The sequence below is a fragment of the Panthera tigris genome, chromosome A1, assembly GCF_018350195.1.
Source record: "Panthera tigris isolate Pti1 chromosome A1, P.tigris_Pti1_mat1.1, whole genome shotgun sequence".
Lineage (NCBI taxonomy): Eukaryota > Metazoa > Chordata > Mammalia > Carnivora > Felidae > Panthera > Panthera tigris.
In genome coordinates, this window is record NC_056660.1 from 138,619,221 (window position 1) to 138,637,979 (window position 18,759).

General features: G+C 40.7%; 1 protein-coding gene across 1 annotated transcript in view; it reads right to left on the minus strand.

Moving 5' to 3' along the window:
- FAM169A (family with sequence similarity 169 member A) overlaps window positions 1–18,552 on the minus strand; it is a 94,825-nt gene extending 76,273 nt beyond the window's left edge. Inside the window, exon 1 of the mRNA XM_015536546.2 lies at window positions 18,304–18,552. The gene's annotated coding sequence lies outside the window, so the exon portion shown is untranslated. The remainder of the gene's footprint in view (window positions 1–18,303) is intronic.
- Between the last annotated feature and the right edge of the window lie 207 nt (window positions 18,553–18,759).

Genomic DNA, 18,759 nt, shown 5'->3' on the forward strand with positions numbered 1-18,759 from the left:
GAAATACGATTCCCCAGAAGAGATTTACTACCATCACTGACCCTCCATTAGACTAAAATGTGTAGAACCAGGATCTAATATATAGAGTATATATGTTTTAAATTCCTAAAATCAGAGTAGGAAAGTTTTAATGAATGAAGCAGCCCAGGGACTTCCAGATCTAAAATGTTAGCCAATGGATTAACTAGTTGGCTGATAATGTCAGCCATGGCAAAGGCGAAATGAGGAAGCAATCCTTCCTCCTTGGACTAGAAGAAAATAGGACTCCATACCGTAGAATGCTTTGTTTCTTTCTCTGGTTTATGAAATATGTCACAGGAATGCTTTCGGGATTAAATGCAGCACTTTGATGGGGTTTTCTTTGTCAGGCACTACTACTGTCTGCAGATGTCAAATTCCTGAGTGATACTATGTGCAGGGTTGAGGGAGGCAGGTGGAAAGAACCTGAAGAACAAGAGAAATGACAGGTTTGAGAAGTCCAGTTACACTTGTTTTTTTCTAGTTTGCTTTGGTCTAATGTGAAACAGAAGTTTAATCACAGAGTATTTGGTAAGTTCAATTTGGGTTTAAGGGAAATAACACGTGGTATTTTTCATATTACTAATGAAAAATTATATACATATTTACATCGATGGCCGATACTGCCAATTTGCCTAGTTAATATCCATTCCCTCCGCTTTTCTGTCACAGCCCCTATGTTGTTCAGGGTGGCAATGTGTCCAACTAAAACTATTTTCCTCCCCAGATTCCTCTTGCAACTGGGATAGTTATACAGTTACTGTGGCCAATGGAATGTAAACAAAAGATTGTTCAGTATAGCTTTCAAGAAAGCTTTATTTTTCTGATAAAAAAAAAAAAGATTCAGATATCCCTTTGCCTTTTGCCATTTGTGCTTTTTTCTTCTTCCTGCTTGGGAGGAAGACTTATGTCTGGGATCAGAGCAGCCATCTTGAAGCCATGAGCTGACCAAGGGAATGAAATCCGTGTGTAACTATACCCCCGCCAAGAGATAGGAACCTGGGACAATGATGACATTCTGGAGCTGCCACACCAATTCCACACCACCTACCTCCAATCTTCCGTTACTTGCCAACAAATGCAACCCTAACCAAAAGTCAAAGTTAAACCTAAACCAAAGTCCTTGATATAGCTGGAAAAAAAAATAAAGCAACATTCTTCTATAGTATATATGCTACACTATAGAGATATTATTCTTTGATTTTGCTGCTCTATTAAGTAACTGCATTCTGGAGAAATCAGTGACTTACCTACCATAGTACTTGGTGAAAAAAAAACCCACATCAGTTTTGACTATGAAAAGAATATCATATTTAACCAGGTAGTACATTTTATTTTTAACACATTTCACACATGACCTCAGTAAGTCTCTAATATCACTATGAGAAAGGATGACAAATGGCTGTCTAGAAACGATAAGAGTCATCTAGAAACAAGTTACTGGTCAAAGTGATCGCCGTGCCGTATACATAAGGGATATACAGAAAAGTATAATTATGTTTTCATTTTTAATGAAAAACAAGCGGAAGAATCAGGATTTAGGGAGGGATCATAAAATTAGAACTTGTCTGTACTTTACAGAAAGCAACCTGGTGATACATATCAAAACTTCTGAAAATGTGAATGTGTTACCGTAATACTACTCTTGGAAATCTATCTGAAGGAACCTTTTAGGAAGAAAAAAAAAGTTATGTTCACAAAGATGTCATTGAAGCATTTTTTACCCTTTTTAAAAAATTTATTTTTTTAAAGTTTATTTATTTATTTTGAGAGAGAGAGAGAGAGACTGTGTGTTTGTATCTGTGTGTGTGTGTGTGTGTGTGTGTGTGTGTGTGTGTATGCAAGCAGGGAAGGGGCAGAGAGAGGGAAAGTGAATCTCAAGCAGACTTTGTGCTCTCAGCACAGAGCCTGATGCAGGGCTCGATGTCACGAACTGTGAGATCAAGAGTGGGAGCTTAATGGACTGAGCCACCTGGGTGTCCCAGCCTTTTTTTAAAAAATTTATTAATTTTTTTTTTTTTAGTAATCTCTATATCCTACATGGGGTTCAAACTCACAATACGAAGATCAAGAGTTACATGCTCCCCCAGGTGAGCCAGGCAGGCACCCCTGAAGCATTTCTTTTCTTAAGAAAGCCAAAATGTATAAATACCATGAATGTCTAATAATAGGTATACTGTTGCTAATCACAGAAATGCAAAATGTTTGCCTTTCTTATTGCAGGCAATAAGAGGGATTATTTTTAATTGTTAATAGGAACTGGGAAGGCTTATTGAAACAGCTAAATCGTGTAATAGGTTGGCGTGCAAAAGGGAACACCCATCTGGAGGCAATGTATCATAATCTCCATTGTCATTATTGTTGGATTACGTTTATTAAGCACTTCTATGCCAGATATTGTACTGATGGGATTCAGAGCAGTCCACCCCAGAATGTGCCACTTTGGCATGAAGATTATTTGGAGCTAAAGACAATCAAGTCTGTTGAGCCCAACAGACTCAGAAAGAGCTTTTTACCTTCCCTTTAACTGCTCTAAAATTTTAGATAGAAAGCCTATACCAGGAAGAGCGCTATTACCAAAATTAACCTTTTTTTTTTTTTTAACATAAGACTCCTCCTCGTGGCATGGCATACATTTGTTTACCAAATATTGGCTCTTCCCATCTCCCTATGAATGATCTTTCTCCCGTGTGAAATGCCGGACTTCTATCCTCTTCTCTGTAGCTCAGGATGGCATATGAACCTCAGTTCCCTGTCAAAGAGCCTCTCATGTGTTAGTGGGGCCCCTGTAAGTATGTAATTAAGTATTTCTCCTTTTAATCTGTTTTATGTCAATTTAATTATTAGAGCAACCAAAGACTTAAAGGGAAGAAAGGAAAAGTTTTCCTCCCTTGCAGTACTAAACATTTTACCTTAGTTGTCTTGCTTAATCCTCACACTATCTATTTGAGGTAGATACTATATCTTCATTTCAAAGATGAGGAAACAGGTTTAGAGAGGTATGGAATTTTTTTTTAATGTTTACTTAATTTTGAGAGAGAGAGACAGAGCACAAATGGGTGAGAGGCAGAGAGAGAGGGAGACACAGAATCCTAAGCAGGTTCCAGGCTCTGAGATGCCAGCACAGAGCCCGATGCGGGGCTCGAACTCACAAACCATGAGATCATGACCTGAGCCCAAGTCCCATGCTTAACTGACTGAGCCACCCAGGTGCCCCAAGAGATATGGAAATTGACCCAAGGTGCTGAAGCAGGAAATTGACCATTGTTCTCAATTACTCTAGACTTAGACATTAGACTACAGACTTAACTATACCTCTTCTCAATTAGCATATATCCAGCTTCCAGAATATATTTGCATCAACATCCTCTCACCCAATATTTATACATTTATTGACTCAACACATGTGTTTTAAAATGTCTATTATGTCAGGCACTGCTCTAGATGGACTCTGTGATGTGGTAGTGCAATGAATGGGACAGGCAGAGCCAATTAGAAACGTGAATATGGCCTGTAGAACAATGGCTTACTGGCTGAACTGAGAAGACAGCCAAGGCTTTTAGCAGAGTGTAGAGTGTCAAGAAATGAGGCTGGAGAAACAGGCAGGACCAGTTATTCTTTTAAAAAGTCCTGGCCAGCCACGATAAAGAGAGTGGACTCAATCCCAAAGGCAATGGAGAGACATTTGAAGAGTTTAAATTTCAGACTGACATGACCACACTTGCATGTTAGCAAATTTTCTTAGGCAGCAATGTGAAAAATGAGTCGAAGAGAAGACTGGAGGCAAAGAGCCACTTATGGAACTGATACAGACTGATGACAGTCTGGTCTGGAGCCCACAGTGAGGATGAAGAGAAGTAAATGAATTCTAAAGCCTAAAGGTGAGAAGTAGAGTCAACATGACTTGGCAAAATGTGCCATGTAATAGAGAAGACAAGATCACCAGGTTTTCGGCTTGAACCATTGGGTGGATGCTGGTGCTGCTCACCAAAATAGGAATCACTGGAGAATAAGGATTTGGGAGGTAAAAATCATTATGTCCATTTTGGCTATGTTGAGTTTTTTTTGTTTTGTTTCGTTTTTGTTTGCTTCTTTGTTTTAGAAACAGAGCACTTGAGCAGGGGAGAGAGGCAAAGGAAGAAAGAAAGAGAATATAAGCAGGCTCCATCCTCAGCATGAAGCCTGACACGGGACTTGATTCCAGACTCTGGGATCATGATTCAAGCCAAAATCAAGAGTCAGACACTCAACAGACTGAGCCACCCAGGCGCCCCTTGGCTATGTTTGTTATGTGCTGTGAGATACCCAAGTGGAGACATATGAAATAGATCTTTAGGAACTACAGCTCAGAGGACATACTAGACTGAAGTTATAGATGGAAAGCCATCAGCACAGGAAGGGTTATGGAAACCATGGAATGAATGAGCTTGCTGAGGCAGAATGGGAGAAAAAAACACATGCCCAGTCAAAATCTAATAGGATTTAGACGATCTAAATCTTCATAAGAAGATCCTACATGGGAAGCAGAGCTGTGACGAGAGGAAAGGGAAATTGTGGTGTTATAGAAGCCAAAAGAAAAAGGAGCTGATCTTCAGTGGAGTTAAATGCTCCCTTCAGAATTTATCTAAAGGAACTAATTAAGGATGAGCACAAAGATTTGCTTATAGGACTATTTCAATATTGTTTGTAATAGGGAAATACTGGTGGTGGAGAAAGGGCAGGAAAGTCCACCAAGAAGTTGCGAAATAAATGTTGGCACATCCAATGTACCAAAGATACAATGTTGTGTCATTTTTTAATTACATTTCTGAAAATAAAATAAAATAAAATAAATTGCATTTATGAACAATATTTAATAACATCAGGAAATATTACGTAGAAAACACATCTGTTTAAAAAGATCCCACTTTTGCTTTTAATATTATGCTTAATCATATGGATATATTCAGAGAGTATATAGGTCATAAAGACATATATTGAAATGTTAACAGCAAAAGTTGGAAAATGGATTAGAAAGAGGCAAAACAGGGTAGTAGGATTACTGGAGAGGAGATTTATATTTTGTTTATAGTAGTTTTTTCATTTTCCATGATGAACACATAGTCCTTTTATAATAAAAAATCCATTGGGTTTTTGGTTAAGAAATTTATAGCACATAACCCATACTGTGCAGTGATTAAGTATTATATTTATGGGCGGCACCTGCCCAGCTCAGTCAGAAGAGAATGCAACTCTTGATCTCCAGGTTGTGAATTCCAGAACCGCGTTGGGTGTGGAGATTACTTAAATAAATAAAACTTTTCAAAAAAACAAGAAGTACTATATTTATGGAAACTAGATAGCAACATGGAAAAATATGAGTGCTAGAATATTAAGTTACAGCAAGTTATATTACTTTCATAGAAAGAACCGGATAAGGGCCAGTTAAAGAACTGTCAAAGATAAAACCACACACTGGTTAAAGTGAGTAAAGACAAATGTTATTCAGTAACCATCGTGGTCGGGACGGGGTGGGGGGGAAAGAGCTGACTTCAATTCTGATTTGTGCAGAGGTGACTGAACCTTTTGAAAAGAGAACTGTAAGCAGAAAGAGTTAGTGGCCCCAGAAAAAGAAAGACCAGACATAGATTTTGTAACCCTTGACAAATCATCTTAGGCCGCCAGCTATTTTCCAAGATCTGTGCCTCACCCACTCTACGTGCCCAAGAACACTACTTGTGGAACTTCCTAGGAGGTATCAGAACTACAAAGAAATGCAAAAACCTCGCTAGTTAGGATTTTAAGGGAACAAAGGGAATGCAAAAACGGGCTCTATGAGGCCAGGAAATAGCCCACCCATATCAGAGACAGTAAATCAATGGTAAAACTCGAAGTGCGTTTCAGAAGTAAGCAGGGCCCTCCATTCCTAACTGTAGATAAGGAGCCCAAGACCCCATCCAGTTTATACCATAGCCCATAGCCCCTTCCCTTTGTCTGACAGTTTCCTTGCTTCGCTAGAACATTAAATTCTCTGACCTAGGAGGAGCACGAGCTTCATTAACATAACAGAGGATGCACAAAGCTCCCCTTTCTGAATATTCATCCTAAACTGTAAATTAAAGGAACCCATCCATCCCTGCTCAGGGAGTCATGGCTTTCAAAGTTATTCCCCATGATCTCAGTTCCTGCAAATAAAGTTTCCTTTGGTTTACAACTCCACTTGGCGTAGTCTCCATCTGTAACTCACCAAGAAACCAACTCACCGTGGTTCAATTACAGAATGAGGGAGGAGGGTGGAGGAGCAAGGGGATGTTGATCAGAGCCGGAGAAGTGAAAAGTTACAAAAAGTGGGCAAGAATATTGGTTAGTGTCACTGTGATTCAGTCATCTGTGTCTGTGAACTGGAATTTATCCAAGCTAGGCTTCTACTTCCCACAGAGCCTGGAAGACAGAGGTCCTATTAACTGGATTATTACATTTCAAAGAAATGGCTTTCAAGTTTTTGGAAAAGGCACTCTGGGGGTTGTAGGAGATACATGCACAACTCAAAGGGACAGTGGAAGAATTTACAACTGGAAGTTGTTTGTTTTGTTTTGTTTTGTTTTGTTAATGCTCTAAGAAAGGGAGGTCAAGGGCATTTGATCAGGTGTTGGCTGGAACAAACAGTAACTCTCTTGGCAGCTGTGAGCTTTTCCAGACAGGAACTGAAGCAGGGCCAGATCATCCCAGGGCCTGGGACTGCTGGAAGCCATGCTGGAGTTCAGTCAGCAATCCTAGTGCAGGGGTTTAGATGGAGTTGTAGGTGCCCAGAGTTTCCGCAGTTCTCAGGGCCAACGTGTCCACAATCAGAAAAGAGGGACAACTCCAAAAGAGACTGAGAATGTTCTCTTCCTGCGTAACAGGGTAAAGGTCTCTGCCCCATCAGTCTCACAATAAATGAGTCCCTATACTTCAATCGTTGCCCACTGCCCCAGCAGAATCAATATGTGGATAAAGAGAGGTTCTGGGAGGAGCACCTGGGTGGCTCAGTAGGTTGAGGGTCCAACTTTGGCTCAGGTCATGATCTCATAGTTCGTGGGTTCCAGCCCCGTGTCAGGCTCTGTGCTGACAGCTCAGAGCCTGGAGCCTGCTTTGGATTCTGTGTCTCCCTCTTCTCTGTGCCCCTCCCCCGCTTGCACTCTGTCTGTCTCTGTCTCTCTCTCTCTCAAAAATAAACTTCAAAAAATTTAAAAAAAAAGAGAGAGGAAAAGAGAGAGAGAGTTTCTGGGAATGCATGCAATACTGTCATTGTTTCACTGGCTCCACACACAGCTGGGCCCTGTACAAGGCCACACACCACAGACGGCCCAAGAAAAGGCTGAAACCCTGCTGGGGTTCTGTGTGCCAAGCCAAGCCTCCTAACTCTAGGCTTCATCAGCCAGAAGGAGGGGTGCCTTTTTCTAACTTGTCTATCCTGAAGGAGAAACTTTTTTGAACGAAACAAAGTGTTTTTCGACACTGAGGTGATCTTAACTCTATTAGGTGAAGGATCATGAACACTGGCAAGCAGATCCAGGATAATTTGGGATCGCCCTTTATGGAGCTCCATAAGAAGACATAACTCATTTTAAATTAAAATCAATTTCCAGCCCATTATTTTGGGTTTTGGTGGCATGGTCCACACTCTGAGAACATTGTTATGCAAACACCCTACTAACTAAAACGTATACAATGCTTACACTTGTGTTTACTAAAGATAGAGGCATTATAATCTCACCCCCACCCCCATTCACTTTCCTACACACCTATTCAACACCCCCACCAAGAGCTTCTTTTACTGATTTCGAAAAATATTAGAAAGTAGGAGGTGGCAACATTACTGACCAGCTTTCTTCACGTCAGGGACTGCACAAGGGACTCGATTCACAGCTAAATTCTGTCCTACAGATAATGGTGGAACATCAAATGCTGTCCAAGTAAAGATTTGCATATGGAAGCCTTAGATACTGTAATTAAGAAAAGCACAAAGCTAGGGGCGCCTGGGTGGCTCAGTGGGTTAAGCATCCCACTTTGGCTCAGTTCATGATCTTAAGGTTTGTGAGTTCGAGCCCCTTGTCAGGCTCTGTACCAACAGCTCAGAGCCTGGAGCCTACTTTGGATTCTGTGTCTCCCTCTCTCTCTGCCTTTTCCCCACTCATGCTGTCAATCTGTCTCTCAAAAATAAACATTTTAAAAAAAATTTTTAAAAAAAGGAAAAGAAAAATATAAAAGGAAGACTCCTTTACTCCAACTTCAAAACCCCAAAATCAAAACAAACAAACAAAAACCTCTGAAACTCCGAATACTCCAGCTGAACCAGGATGATTAGGGAGGAAAAAAGGAATTCAGCAAATCACTTGAATTCCTTTATATTGCAAAGGACAAAAACGGGATGGAACTTTGAACCCAAACAAAAACACATCCGACAGCAGCAAAAGGCATGTCCTGCCAAGGCTTAGAGGACAGACAGTCAGTCTTCTGCTTCCCCCCACATCAAGGCAGAAACAATACACAATGTCTCTCAATTTTTCTGCCTGGCCTTGGTTTGAAAATGCTACAGAGGAACTGATTAGAGACGGGGTGGGGGATGGGGTGGACCCAGGCCTTCAGTGTGGTGCAGACTCCCTCGTGCTTTCCCTATTGCAGTGCCTCTCCAGCTTCTCTGCTAAAAATGCATTGTCCCAAGTCTCTCCCCTACAGATTTCAATCCAGGAGATCTAGAATGGGGCCAAAGAATCCACATTTTAAATAAGCACCATAGCTACGATCTTTATCAAAACTCTTTATAGATGGTGAGATTAACTAACACAATAGAGAAACTGGGATGAGACAAAGAGCGTCATACATGTATGGCAGAGTGAAGGGATTTAAAGAATTTATTTTTAGGTATTCTCTTGCACCCAAGGCGGGGCTCGAACTCAAAACCTTGAGATCAAGAGTCACATGCTCCACCAACTGAGCCAACCAGGTGTCACACAAAGTGAAGGGATTTAAACTTCTGATTTTTCTATGTTATTTTAAGATCTAACACTTACAGGAAGGTGCATAAGGTCTCTAATATTAAGGGTATAGTTCAATTATTATTTTTTTTAAGTTTACTTATTTATTTTGAGAGAGAGAAAGTACAAGTGGGGAAGGGCAGAGAGAGAGGAAGAAAGAGAGAATCCCAAGCCAGCTCGGAGCCGTCGGCATAGAGCCCGAAGTGGGGCTCCAACTCACCAACCGTGAGATCATGACCTGAGCAGAAATCGAGGGTCAGGCGCTTAACCGACTGAGCCACCCAGGCGCCCCTCAATGAATTCTTAATATGTAGACAACCAGATAACTACCACCCAAATCAATCACCACTACCAACACATCAGCACACTGCTTCATTCCCCCTACCAGTCAATACCACTCCCTAATGGTAACCCGTCTTTTGACATCTGACATCACAGTTTTGCCTGTTTGTGAATTTCATGCCAATAGAACTTAGTATACTTATATTTGAATTTTTTTGTGTCTGGCTTCTTTGGCTCAGCCTTACATGTGTGACAGTCAACTATGTTGCTGAGTGTTGAAGTAGCTTTTTTTTATTTCCGTGTACTATCCCATTGTATAAAAATGCCAAGATTTATTTTCCCCTTCTCTTGTAGATGGACACCAACCATTTCAGAATCGTTTGGCACATCTATATGAATTTTAGGAACAGCTTGTCCGTTTCTGCACAAAAGGCAGTTGGATTCTTGTACAGATCGCATCGAATCTACAGAATCTAATTCGCACATTGTTGCCATCTTAACAATATCATGTCTTCCAATATGTAAACACCGCATGTCTTTTCATTCCTTAGATCCTCTTTGCTTTTTGTTCAAGAATGCATTGTTGTCGCAGTCTGGAAGTCTTGTGCTTCCTCAGTTAAATTTATTCCCGTTTTGTTCTTTCTGATGCTGCTACACATGAAATTGGTTTCTTAATTTTCAGACTGTTTATTGCTAATGTATAGAAATTCCATTGGTTTTCATATAGTAATCTTGTATCTTGCTCCTTGAAATAATTTATCAGCTTTAATAGATTTTTGGTGGATTCGTTAGGGTTTGCTCTGTACAAAATCATGTCATCTGCAAATAGAAGTGTTAAATGCATTCCAACTGGCCTCGAGGATTAACTTGTTTCAGGCTAACACGTTCCTTAGGTGCTGACCTAAGTCCCTGGATCCACGGCAGACAGACCACAGGACTTGGGGAGCGAAGGACTGGAAGGTTCCAAGGCTGCAGAGGCCAGCAAGCTGGTCTGAAGCCACCTCAGCTTTCTGATTAGCCTAGCAAATTTTTAGCAAAATGCTTTGCTGTTTTGGGTCACACAAATAATTTCACCTTTGTGTATCTGTAGACCTTGCCCTCCTTTGAGGAAAGAACAAAGCACATCACAAAACAGGAACTGGACCCCTTGGCACAACCCCTGAGCCGTGAGATAACGTTTGTAGCTGGCATCACGGAGGCTGCACATGATCAGGACATGTCGCAGGCCACTGCACTCCCTTTGCCAATTAACTACCCCAAATCCCTTTAAAACCTCCTGGGCCAGGCAGAAACCCTGGAGCTGGTTTTTGGACAAGAGTCTGCCTTCTCCCCAGGTGGCTGGCCTCCTGAATAAAGTTCAAATTACTTTCCAATCAAAACTTGTCTCTTGAGTATTGGTCTTTTGAGTGGCAGGGCAAACTTGGGGTTCGATAATAGAAGGCGTTTCACTTCCCCTTTTCCTGTCTTGATTCTTTTTTTGTTTGCTTGTTTTTGCGTAATTGCTTGGCCAGAACCTCCAGTACAATGTTATAAAGAAGTGATGAGAACACACATCTTTGTCTTTGTTTCTGATCTTAGGGAAAAAGTTTTCAGTCTTTTACCAGTAAGTATGATTTTAGCAATGGGTTTTTCACGGATGATCTTTATCAGGCTGAGGAAGTTTCCTTCTTTCCTATTTTGTTGAGCGTTTTTACCATGAAAATGTGTTGGATTTTGTCAAGTGTTGTTTCTCTATTTAGAGGATCCTGTGGTTTTCCTTTACTCTAGTAATATGATGTATTACATTCATTGATTTCATATGTTGAACCAACCTTGCATTCTCAGGGATAAATCCCATTTGGTCATGGTGTATAATCCTTTTTATATGATATAGGATTCAGTTTTCCAGTATTTGCAGAGGATTTTTGCACCCATGTTCATTAAGTGACATTGGTCTATGGTTTTCTTTTCTTGTGATGTCTGTCTTTATTATCAGATTATACTGAACATATAGAATGAGTTAGGAGATACTGTCTCTCCTGTTTTTTGGTAGACTTTGAGAAGGATTTATACTAATTCATTCATTCTTCCTTTCTTTTCTTCCTTCCTTCCTCTTTTCCTCCCTCCCTCTCTCTCTTTCTCTTTCCTTTTTTCTTTCTTTCTTTCTTTCTTTCTTTCTTTCTTTCTTTCTTTCTTTCTTTCTTTCTTTCTTTCTTTCTCCTTCCTTCCTTTCTTCCTTCCTTCCTTCCTTCCTCATCTCTATACCCAACATGGGGCTTGAACTCACAACCCCAAGATAAAGAGTCACATGCTCCACCAACTGAGCCAGGCTGAGCCAACTGAGCCAAGCACCCCTGTACTAATTCTTTAAATGTTTGGTAGAATTTAGCAGTGAAGCTATTTGTACCTGGGCTTTTTTTTGGTGGGTAGTTTTTGTTTACTAATTCAATCTCTACTTCTTAGTGTATATATTATCTATTTTTTTTTCCTGAATCAGTTTTGAGTGTTTGTGTATTTTTAGGAATTTGTCTTTTTCATCTAGATTATCTGATTTATTGACAGGCATTTGTTCCTAGTATGCCCTTATACTCTTATGATTTCTGTAAGGTCAATAGTAATGACCCCTTTTTACCCCTGATTTTGGTAACTTTAGTCTTTTCTTTTTGTCTTGGTCAGTCTATTTAAAAGCTTTTCAATTTTGTTGGTCTTTTCAAGGAAACAATTTGGGGTTTTGTTTAACTTCTCTATTGTTTTTCTCTTCTCTGCTTCATTTGTTTTCACTCTAATATTTATTATTTGCTTCATTAGTCCATGCTTTGGATTTAGTGCACTCTTCTTTTTCTAATCTCTTTAAGTGGGGGGTTAGGTAATGGATTTGAGGTCATTCTTCTTTGTTAATATAGCTGTTTACAGGTATAGATTTCCCTCTCGGCACTATTTTTGGTGTTTCCCATAAGTTTTGCTATGTTGTATTTTTGTTTGCATTCACTTCAAAGCACTTTTTAAATTCTGTTGGGATTTCTTCTTGGACTCATTGGTTATTTAGGAGCATGTTGCTTAATTTTCACATACATGTAAAATTTCCAAATCTTTTTCTTACTAATTTCTAATTTCATTCCACTGTTATCAGCAAACACATACCTTGTATGACTTCAGTCTTTTAAACTTTGTTGCGATTTGTTTTATGGCCTCCAATTAAATTCCATCCTCAAGAATGTTTCATGTGTACTTAAGAAAATGTATGTTCTGGGGGCGCCTGGGTGGCTCAGTCGGTTAAGCGTCTGACTTCAGCTCAGGTCACGATCTCGCGGTCCGTGAGTTCGAGCCCCGTGTCAGGCTCTGTGCTGGCAGCTCGTAGCCTGGAGCCTGCTTCTGATTCTGTGTTTCTCTTTCTCTCTCTCTCTTTCTCTCTACCCCTCCCCCACTCACGCTCTGTCTCTGTCTCTCAAAAATGAATAAACTAGGGGCGCCTGGGTGGCTCAGTCGGTTAAGCATCCGACTTCGGCTCAGGTCATGATCTCGCGGTCCGTGAGTTCGAGCCCCGCGTCGGGGTCTGTGCTGACAGCTCAGAGCCTGGAGCCTGCTTCCGATTCTGTGTCTTCCTCTCTCTCTGCCCCTCCCCTGTTCATGCTCTATCTCTCTCTGTCTCAAAAATAAATAAACATTAAAAAAAAAAGAAAAGAAAAGAAAATGTATGTTCTGCTGTTGTGCAGCAGACTGTTCTATATACATCCATGAGGTCTAGTTGGTAAATAGTGTTGTTAAAGTATTCTACTTCCTTGCTGCCTTTCTTTCTAGTTGCTCTATCCATTATAGCAAGTTGAGCGTTCAAGTACAACTATTATCACTGAATTATCTATTTCTCCATTCAATTCTGTTAAGTTTTGCTTCATGTCTTTTGGGGCTCAGTTTTAGGTAAATATATCTCTATAAACTATATAATTATTACATCTTCCTGACCCTTTTATTATTACAGAATGTCCCTGTTTATCTCTACAAACTTTTATATTAAAGTCTGCTTTGATAGGAGTTTAGCCCCTCCAGTTCTCTTTTTCTGTTTGTATGGTAGGTCTTTTTCCAAGCTTTCAACCTATTTATGAACAATATCTTTTTATATGCTTATTGGTCTTTTGAATACCCTCTTTTGTGACTATTCAGATCTTGGTCTATTTTTAATTTTAAGTTTTTGTCTTTTTCTTATTGATTTGTAGGAGTTCTTTATATGTTCTGAATACAAGTCCTTTGTAGACTATTTCCCAGTCTGTAGATTCCCTTTTCACCCTTTTAATAGTGCTAACGAGGAGTTGATGGAGGGTTTTTTTTGTTTTTTGTTTTTGTTTTTAAATTTTTTTTTTAATGTTTATTTTTTTTTTGAGACAGAGAGAGACAGAGCATGAACGGGGGAGGGTCAGAGAGAGAGGGAGACACAGAATCTGAAACAGGCTCCAGGCTCTGAGCTGTCAGCACAGAGGCCGACTCAGGGCTCGAATTCACAGACCGCGAGACCGTGACCTGAGCCGAAGTTGGCCACTTAACCGACTGAGCCACCCAGAGGCCCCTGGAGTTTTTTTAATCAGTTTTCTTTCATTTCTTTTTCTTTTCCGTCCTATTTAAGAAATCTTTGCTGACTTGAAGAGTTCTTTTGGTGTATCTGTTTTGTTTTGTTTTTACACAGCATTATTATGGCAATAGCTGACTAATACATTTGATCCTACCAACTTATTCTCCAAAGTAGTTGTACTAACTTACCCTCAAATCAGCAGTATTTTGGTATTCCATTGCTTCACAACTCCCCTTGTCACACTTTTAAAGTTTAAGGCTGACTGATGTAAAATTCATTTTTACTCTCATTTGAATGTGCATTTTTCCTAATTACAATGAGATTGAGAATATTTTCATATATTTATTGGCCACTTAAATATACACTACTGTTTATTAACTGTTCATTTCTTTTTTTTTTTTTAACGTTTATTTATTTTTGAGACAGAGAGAGACAGAGCATGAACGGGGGATGGTCAGAGAGAGGGAGACACAGCATCTGAAACAGGCTCCAGGCTCTGAGCTGTCAGCACAGAGCCCGACGCGGGGCTCGAACTCACGGACCGCGAGATCATGACCTGAGCCGAAGTCGGCCGCTTCACCGACTGAGCCACCCAGGCGCCCCAACTGTTCATTTCTTATGTGCTCATCTTTATGTTTGAAAGATCCCAGAACAAGTTTAAAAAACAAAAGCAAGGAGCAGAACAACATAGGGAGAGACACATTCACCTATGTGTCTATGTGGGCTTGCATATATGCAATATACATGAACCTATGTGTTTTAATATGTCTAGGATGTTTTTGAAAAAATATGAAACAGGGGTGCTTGGGTGGCTCAGTGTGTTAAGCATCCGACTTCGGCTCCGGTCACGATCTCACAGTCTGTGAGTTTGAGCCCCGCCTCGGGCTCTGTGCTGACAGCTCAGAGCCTGGAGCTTGCTTGGGATTCTGTGTCTCCCTCTCTCTCTGCCCCTCCCCTGCTCATGCTCTGTCTCTCTCTGTCTCAAAACAAATAAAAACCTTTAAAAATTTTTTTAAAAAGAAAAAATATGAAACAATAAAGTTGGAAGAATTATTTAAAAGGCATTTATAGTGAACTATAAATACAAAAAGAAAATTCATTATAATATGTTGAATTATCAGGGAGTTTGAAAAAAGTGGGGAAAAGTGAAGAATAAAGCTACTGAGCTATGTGTGTGGTGTGGGGGCAGTGAAAGGAAGTTAAAATATTTCTAGAATTTTGATGGAAATAAGGAGGACCCAGGGAGTCAGCCAGATGGCAGAGAATGATCTCAAGTGAATCTATGTGAAGTCTTTGATCTCTCTCTGGTAGAGAAATGTCACAAGAAATGACCTTGGGGCATTAGTCAATCAACTAAAGCAGTAAAACTCCAACCTGGCTACAAGCGGACATCACCTACTGTTTAAAATAAGGGCCACCTCACGTCCGACTTCAGCTCAGGTCACCATCTTGCGGTCCCTGAGTTCGAGCCCCACGTCGGGCTCTGGGTGGATGGCTCAGAGCCTGGAGCCTGCTTCCGATTCTGTGTCTCCCTCTCTCTCTGCCCCTCCCCCGTTCATGCTTTGTCTCTGTCTCAAAAATAAGTAAACGTTAAAAAAAAAAAAAATTTGAAATAAGGGCCACCTCAGACCAGTTGAATCAAAATTATCTGGAAAATTTCAACCTGTCTACAAGCTAACATCTCCAACTTTTTTTTTTTAATTTTTTTTTTTAACGTTTTTATTTATTTTTGAGACAGAGAGAGACAGAGCATGAATGGGGGAGGGGCAGAGAGAGAGAGAGACACAGAATCGGAAGCAGGCTCCAGGCTCTGAGCCATCAGCCCAGAGCCCGATGCGGGGCTCGAACTCATGGACCGTGAGGTCGTGACCTGAGCTGAAGTCGGACGCTTAACTGACTGAGCCACCCAGGTGCCCCATAACATCTCCAACTTTTAAAATAAGGGCCACCTCAGACCAACTGAACCAAAATACCGGGAAGTGGCTCTGGGGAATTGAGTCTTTTTTTTTTTTTTTTTTTCATACACTCTAGGTGATTCTCATGGACCAAGAGGTTGAAATGCCATGAAGCAGATGCTGATATGTATAACATTAAATTATACTTCTGGAGAAGTGTAATAAAAGAAAATAACCTTTTATTCAGAGGCATGGTTATTATGATCTTTTTTTTTAATTTAAGTGTAATAAAATTAGGAGAAAAGGATTTATGGTAAGTGACATAAACAGAGAAAAAAAAGAAATTATAGCTTTCAAAACGTTTCTATCTCAATATATATTTAAAATTTTTTTTTTAACATTTTATTTATTTTTGAGACAGGGAGAGACAGAGCATGAACAGGGAGGGTCAGAGAGAAAGGGAGACACAGAATCCAGAACAGGCTCCAGGCTCTGAGCTGTCAGCACAGAGCCCGATGCGGGGCTAGAACTCAGGGACTGCGAGATCATGACCTGAGCCGAAGTCAGGCGCTTAACCGACTGAGCCATCCAGGAGCCCCTCGATATATATTTTTTAAATGATGTTCATTCTATGAGCATTTATTGAGAATCTCTGACATGCAAAGCCTTGCACTGTTTGGTGGTTTTTGTTTCTTTGTTTATTTTAATGATAGGAAATGGCTCTTATCCTCAAAGTTGTTACAGTCTAGGGGCGCCTGGGTGGTTCAGTCAGTTAAGCCGGCCGACTTCGGCTCAGGTCATGATCTCACAGTTTGTGTGTTGGAGCCCCGCATCAGGCTGTGTGCTGACAGCTCAGAGTCTGGAGCCTGCTTTGGTTTCTGTGTCTCCCTCTTTCTCTGACCCTCCCCAGCTCACACTCTGTGTGCATGTCTCTCTCTCAAAAATAAATAAACATTGGAGCGCCTGGGTGGCGCAGTCGGTTAAGCGTCCGACTTCAGCCAGGTCACGATCTCGTGGTCCGTGAGTTCGAGCCCCGCGTCGGGCTCTGGGCTGATGGCTCGGAGCCTGGAGCCTGTTTTCGATTCTGTGTCTCCCTCTCTCTCTGCCCCTCCCCCGTTCATGCTCTGTCTCTCTCTGTCCCAAAAATAAATAAAAAACGTTGAAAAAAAAATTAAAAAAAAAATAAATAAATAAACATTAAGAAAAAAAGTTGTTACACTCTGTTTAGGATATATAAATAACCTAGGGCTAGAACAAGGCAGAAAGAAATGCCATACTTGAAGAAACAGTGCCACGGAAACACTAAGGAGGTAACTCTACCAAGGGCTGGGAATGCAGAAGCTTTACAGAGAAACTAGGATTTTAACTCAGCTTTGAAGGATGAACAGAATCTCAGTAGGTGGAGAAGTGGGGTAAGGGAGCAAGTTCCCCATTTGGAGAAGAGTAGGAGCAAAACCTCAGCAATGAAAGAGTGTGTATAATTTATACCTCATTTTCTCCTGGGTCTACTGCAATGGGTCCTGACTGATCTCCAGCCTGTCCCCACCTCCACCCTCCTGCAGCCCAGGCCTCTGGCCAGCCAAGAGGGCCACAGCTCTTGTATTTCCATAGAACAATGGGCAAGTCATTAAAAAAAATATTCATTATTAGCCTCTATCTACATACTGTTCCCTAAATATTTATGCTTTTGAGATTTTTGTATTACCAAATCAATGTATGCTCTTGTATCAAATTCAAATAATATCAACTAGGATATCAGGATATCAAATAGGAAGTGGAAGCCCCCTTACAATTCAGCCCCCAGTGGTAAGCACTATTAATAGTTAGGGTCGGGGCGCCTGGGTGGCTCAGTCGGTTGAGCGTCTGACTTTGACTCAGGTCATGATCTCGTGGTCTGTGGGTTGGAGCCCCATGTCGGTCTCTGTGCTGACAGCCCAGAGCCTGGAGCCTGCTTCTGATCCTGTGTCTCCCTCTCTCTCTGCCTCTCCCCCATTCTCACTTTGTCTCACTCTGTCTCTCAAAAATAAATAAATGTAAAAAAAATTTTTTTTAATTAAAAAAAAAAAATAAATAAATAAATAAAAATAAAAATAAATAGTTAGGGTAGGTATCCATCCAGTATCTCTGTTTATCTGTCTCTGTTTGCCTGTCCTTCTTTGTTTCTCTTTCTCTCTCTGTATACACAGACACACACATACACACACACACACACACACACACAAACACACGCGCATGCATATATAATATTCTTTATATGTACATACTAAACTGTGTATATATACATATATATACATATATATGAATGTGTATAGACACACTATATGTGCATACGAGTATAATAACTGAGCAATTGTTGTAAACATATATATATATACTTGATACATTTACAGAGAATCTAATGTCTCTAAATACAGGGTGTCTATCTATACATACACATACATGTTTACGTGTGAGGGGAAGTATGTATTACTCTCAGACTCTGACACCTTTTGCTGACTGCCCATCTCTTACCGGTTAAGGTACAAACCCTTAGCATGTTGTCTTAAGCCCTAGCAGTCAGGCTGCTGCCTACCTCCGTCTCCGGCTTCCTCTTCAGCCATTCTGGCTACTTTTGAGAAAGACTACAGTTGGAGAGAAATGAAATCATGTTCCTTTTGAGTTCATTCTTCAAAGCTGGGGTCCTTTCAGCAAGTGTCTTCAGGATTGGTAAGTTGACATGACTTGTTATGGCAATAAGAAAAGACCTTGCAGGAAGCAGTATGAAAGCAAGACCAGGGACCTGCAGACAGGAAGTCAAATGCCTGTGTTATGTGCTCCCTCCCCCACTCCCAAGGACAAAGCCCTCCCTCTTCCAGACTGACACCCCCACCCCCACAGTAGGACTTAACCTTGACATTGCTTCAGTCACACTGAGGGCTTTGTGAACTGTGAGCAGTTGGGGGGGGTGGGGAACAAGCAGCTGTTTCATTTCTCTGTGCTTTTACATATTTTCATTCCTCAAGTTGAAATGCCCTTACCTGCCACCGCA